The sequence below is a fragment of the Triturus cristatus genome, chromosome 8, assembly GCF_964204655.1.
Source record: "Triturus cristatus chromosome 8, aTriCri1.1, whole genome shotgun sequence".
Lineage (NCBI taxonomy): Eukaryota > Metazoa > Chordata > Amphibia > Caudata > Salamandridae > Triturus > Triturus cristatus.
Window position 1 is genome coordinate 468,869,520 of NC_140591.1, and position 5,000 is coordinate 468,874,519.

The window sequence follows — 5,000 nt, forward strand, 5'->3', positions numbered from 1 at the left end:
CCCGCCAAGGTCTCGGGGGGACTCTGCTTCCCGGGGTGGGCTCGGGGGACCCCGGCTGGGCCTCGGGCATGGGGAGGACCACCGGAGCTCTCGGGGCCCGCGGGCCCGGGCGCCCGGCGGAGGACTGCCCGGGACCCGTGGAGCCCGTCCCTGGGCACTTTGCCACGCCGCGGGCCGGAGGAGGGAAGCCCCGGAGGCCTGGGAGGATGTTGCCCGGGAGCAACCCATCTGGTCCCCGGCAAAGAACCGCCAGCGCCGGAGGGGTGTTCCGGCATACCCAGCCCCTACTAATCCGGAGAAAGGCTACCCCCCCTTTCTTGTAACCCGCGCGCTCTGGGTGATGGAGGGGGGCCCTAGGGGCGAACGCGCCCGGCCTCCTGGAGCCCTGGCTGGGATCCGGGAGGCAAATGGACCCTCATCGGGACTTCCAGGCCGGCCCGGCCATCTGGTAGCCCCATTGGAAAGCATTGCGCGCGCGACCAGATGGCCGAGGGGAAAGGAGCGACCGGATGGCCGGCACCTGAAAGGACTCCCGTCTGTCCGAGCCATAGCGGTAGGGCTCCCACCTGCCCACCCACCCGCCAAGTGCTCGGGGGGGCTCTGCTTCCCGGGGTGGGGTCGGGGGGCTCCGGCTGGGCCTCAGGCACGGGGAGGACAACCGGAGCTCTCGGGGCCCGGGCGCCCGGCGGAGGACTGCCCGGGACCCGTGGAGCCCGTCCCTGGGCACTTTGCCACAAGGCGGGCCGGACGAGGGAAGCCCCGGAGGCCTGGGAGGATGTTGCCTGGGCGTAGCCTATCTGGTCCCCGGCAAGGAACTGCCGGCCTCGGGGGGGTGTTCCGACATACCCTGCCCCTACTAATCCGGAGGAAGGCTACCGTCCTTTCTTGTAACCCGCGCGCTCCGGGTGACGGAGGGGACCCTAGGGGCGAACGCGGCCGGCCTCCTGGAGCCCTGGCTGGGATCCGGGAGGCAAATGGACCCTCATCGGGACTTCCAGGCCGGCCCGGCCATCTGGTAGCCCCATTGGAAAGCATTGCGCGCGCGACCAGATGGCCGAGGGGAAAGGAGCAACCGGATGGCCGGCACCTGAAAGGACTCCCGTCTGTCCGAGCCATAGTGGTAGGGCTCCCACCTGCCCGCCCACCCGCCAAGGGCTCGGGGGGCTCTGCTTCCCGGGGTGGGCTCGGGGGACGCCGGCTGGGCCTCAGGCACGGGGAGGACAACCGGAGCTCTCGTGGCCCGGGCGCCCTGCAGGGGACTGCCCGGGACCCGTGGAGCCCGTCCCTGGGCACTTTGCCACGCCGCGGGCCGGACGAGGGAAGCCCCGGAGGCCTGGGAGGATGTTGCCCAGGCGTAGCCCATCTGGTCCCCAGCAAGGAACTGCTGGCCCGGGGGGGGGGGGGTGTTCCGGCATACCCTGCACCTTCTAATCCGGAGGAAGGCTACCGTCCTTTCTTGTAACCTGCGAGCTCCGGGTGACGGAGGGGACCCTAGGGGCGAATGCGGCCGGCCTCCTGGAGCCCTGGCTGGGATCCGGGAGGCAAATGGACCCTCATCGGGACTTCCAGGCCGGCCCGGCCATCTGGTCGCCCCATTGGAAAGCATTGCGCGCGCGACCAGATATCCGAGGGGAAAGGAGCGACCGGATGGCCGGCACCTGAAAGGACTCCCGTCTGTCCGAGCCATAGCAGTAGGGCTCCCACCTGCCCGCCCACCCGCCAAGGGCTCGGGGGGCTCTGCTTCCCGGGGTGGGCTCGGGGGACGCTGGCTGGGCCTCAGGCACGGGGAGGACAACCGGAGCTCTCGGGGCCCGGGCGCCCGGCAGGGGACTGCCCGGGACCCGTGGAGCCCGTCCCTGGGCACTTTGCCACGCCACGGGCCGGACGAGGGAAGCCCCGGAGGCCTGGGAGGATGTTGCCCGGGCGTAGCCCATCTGGTCCCCGGCAAGGAACTGCCGGCCCCGGGGGGGGGGTTCCGGCATACCCTGCCCCTACTAATCCGGAGGAAGGCTACCGTCCTTTCTTGTAACCCGCGCGCTCCGGGTGACGGAGGGGACCCTAGGGGCGAACGCGGCCGGCCTCCTGGAGCCCTGGCTGGGATCCGGGAGGCAAATGGACCCTCATCGGGACTTCCAGGCCGGCCCGGCCATCTGGTCGACCCATTGGAAAGCATTGCGCGTGACCAGATGGCCGAGGGGGGAAAGGTGCAACCAGATGGCCATGACTGAAAGGACTCCCATCTGTCCAACCCCGAGCCTTCGCGCTGGGGATCCCGCCTGCCCACGCAGGGCTCCGTGGCTGCAGGGCTCTGGGGCTGCAGGGCTGCAGGGCTCCAGGGCTGCAGGGCTCCAGGGCTCCGGGGCTGCAGGGCTGTGGGGCTCCAGGGCTGCAGGGCTCTAGGGCTGCAGGGCTCCAGGGCTCCAGGGCTGCAGGGCTCCGGGGCTGCAGGGCTCCGGGGCTGCAGGGCTCTGGGGCTGCAGGGCTCCGGGGCTGCAGGGCTCCAGGGCTGCAGGGCTCCGGGGCTGCAGGGCTCTAGGGCTGCAGGGCTCCAGGGCTCCGGGGCTGCAGGGCTCCGGGGCTGCAGGGCTGCAGGGCTCCAGGGCTGCAGGGCTCCAGGGCTGCAGGGCTCCGGGGCTGCAGGGCTCCGGGGCTGCAGGGCTCCGGGGCTGCAGGCCTCCGGGGCTGCCGGGCTCCGGGGCTGCAGGGCTCCGGGGCTGCAGGGCTCTAGGGCTGCAGGGCTCCAGGGCCGCAGGGCTCCGGGGCTGCAGGGCTCCGGGGCTGCAGGGCTCCGGGGCTGCAGGGCTCCGGGGCTGCAGGGCTCCGGGGCTGCAGGGCTCCGGGGCTGCAGGGCTCCGGGGCTGCAGGGCTGCAGGGCTCCGGGCCTGCAGGGCTCCGGGGCTGCAGGGCTCCGGGGCTGCAGGGCTCCGGGCCTGCAGGGCTCCGGGGCTGCAGGACTCCAGGGCTGCAGGGCTCCGGGCCTGCAGGGCTCCGGGCCTGCAGGGCTCCGGGGCTGCAGGGCTCCGGGGCTGCAGGGCTGCAGGGCTCCGGGCCTGCAGGGCTCCGGGGCTGCAGGCCTCCGGGGCTGCAGGCCTCTGGGGCTGCAGGGCTCCAGGGCTGCAGGGCTCCGGGGCTGCAGGGCTCCGGGGCTGCAGGGCTCCGGGCCTGCAGGGCTCTGGGCCTGCAGGGCTCCGGGCCTGCAGGGCTCCGGGCCTGCAGGGCTCCAGGGCTCCGGGCTGAAGGGCTCCAGGGCTCCGGGCTGAAGGGCTCCAGGGCTGCAGGGCTTTGGGGCTGCAGGCCTCGGTGGATGCCCGGGGGACCCATGGAGCCCGTCCCGGGCACTTTGCCTCACCGCGGGCTGGAGGAGGGAGCACCGACGCCCCGGGGAAGTGTCGTCCGGGCTTGGCCCATCTGGTCCCCACCTGAGAACCGCCATCCCCGGGAGGGGTGTCCCGGCATACCCTGCCCCTACTAATCCGGAGGAAGGCTACCCACTTTTCTTGTAACCCTCGCGCTCCGAGTGACGGAGAAGACCCTAGGCGTGGACGCGCCCGGCCTCCTGGAGCCCTGGCTGGGATCCGCGAGGCGAATGGACCCTCATCGGGACTTCCAGGCTGGCCCAGCCATCTGGTCGCCCCATTGGAAAGCATTGCGCGCGACCAGATGGCCGAGGGGAGAGGTGCAACCAGATGGACAGGACTGAAAGGACTCCCATCTGTCCAACCCCGAGCCTTCGCGCTAGGGTTCCCGCCTGCCCACGCAGGGCTCCGTGGCTGCAGGGCTCCGTGGCTGCAGGTTTCCGGGGCTGCAGGGCTCCAGGGCTGCAGGGCTCTGGGCCTGCAGGGCTCCGGGCCTGCAGGGCTCCGGGGCTGCAGGGCCCTGGGGCTGCAGGGCTCTGGGCCTGCAGGGCTCCGGGGCTGCAGGGCTCCGGGTCTGCAGGGCTCTGGGCCTGCAGGGCTCCGGGGCTGCAGGGCTCCGGGGCTGCAGGGCTCTGGGCCTGCAGGGCTCCGGGCCTGCAGGGCTCCGGGCCTACAGGGCTCCAGGGCTCCAGGGCTCCGGGCTGAAGGGCTCCGGGGCTGCAGGGCTCCAGGGCTCCAGGGCTGCAGGGCTCGGTGGACGCCCGGAGGAAGGCAACCCACCTTTCTTGTAACCCTCACGCTCCGAGTGACGGAGGGGATCCTAGGCGCGGGTGCGCCCGACCTCCTGGAGCCCTGACTGGGATCCGGGAGTCAAATGAGCCCTCATCGGGACTTCCAGGCTGGCCCGGACATCTGGTCACCCCATTGGAAAGCATTGCGTGCGACCAGATGGCCGAGGGAAAGGTGCGACCAGATGGCCGGGACCAAAAGGACTCCCAGCTGCCCACACCGAGCCATAGCGGTAGGGCTCCCGCCTGCCCTTGCAGGGCTCCGGGGCTCTGCACCAGGGTCCCTTGTCCTGGGCAGATGGACACTTGGCAGGCCGCAGGACGTGGGATCCCAGGCCCTGACCAAAAATCAGGAGGCCCGGGGCCGGTCCCTGCTTCTCAACGCAGCCAGGCCGGGGAGATAGGGGAGCCTGCCCAAGCACGAGGGACCCCAGTCCCAGGCACACGGTCCCTCAGGTTGTGCGCTCGTTTTCCACAATTTATTTTTTCAAAATTCCGCGAAGAGGCATTCCGCAAATTCCGCCCAGCCCTAACCAAACTCCTACTTCCGCAAGGAAAAGACTTAGCCAGCCACACACCCACCTGGCCCGGTCCCTGCTTCTGATCCCAGCCAGGTCTGGGGAGCCTCCCTTGGCCCGATGGACCCCGTCATGGGCACCCGGACCCTCACCAGGCTGCAGGACGGGTGCTCCCGCACCACACGGTCGTATAGGGGTGGGCGGAAAATTCCGTTCCGCCAGCGTAGAATAAAAAAGCAAGCCACCCCGGCTCACGGGCCCGGTCCTTGCTTCTGAAAGCAGCCAGGCCGGGGAGAGCCTCCCTGGGCCCCGGTGGACCCCTGTCTCCAGCGCCCGGA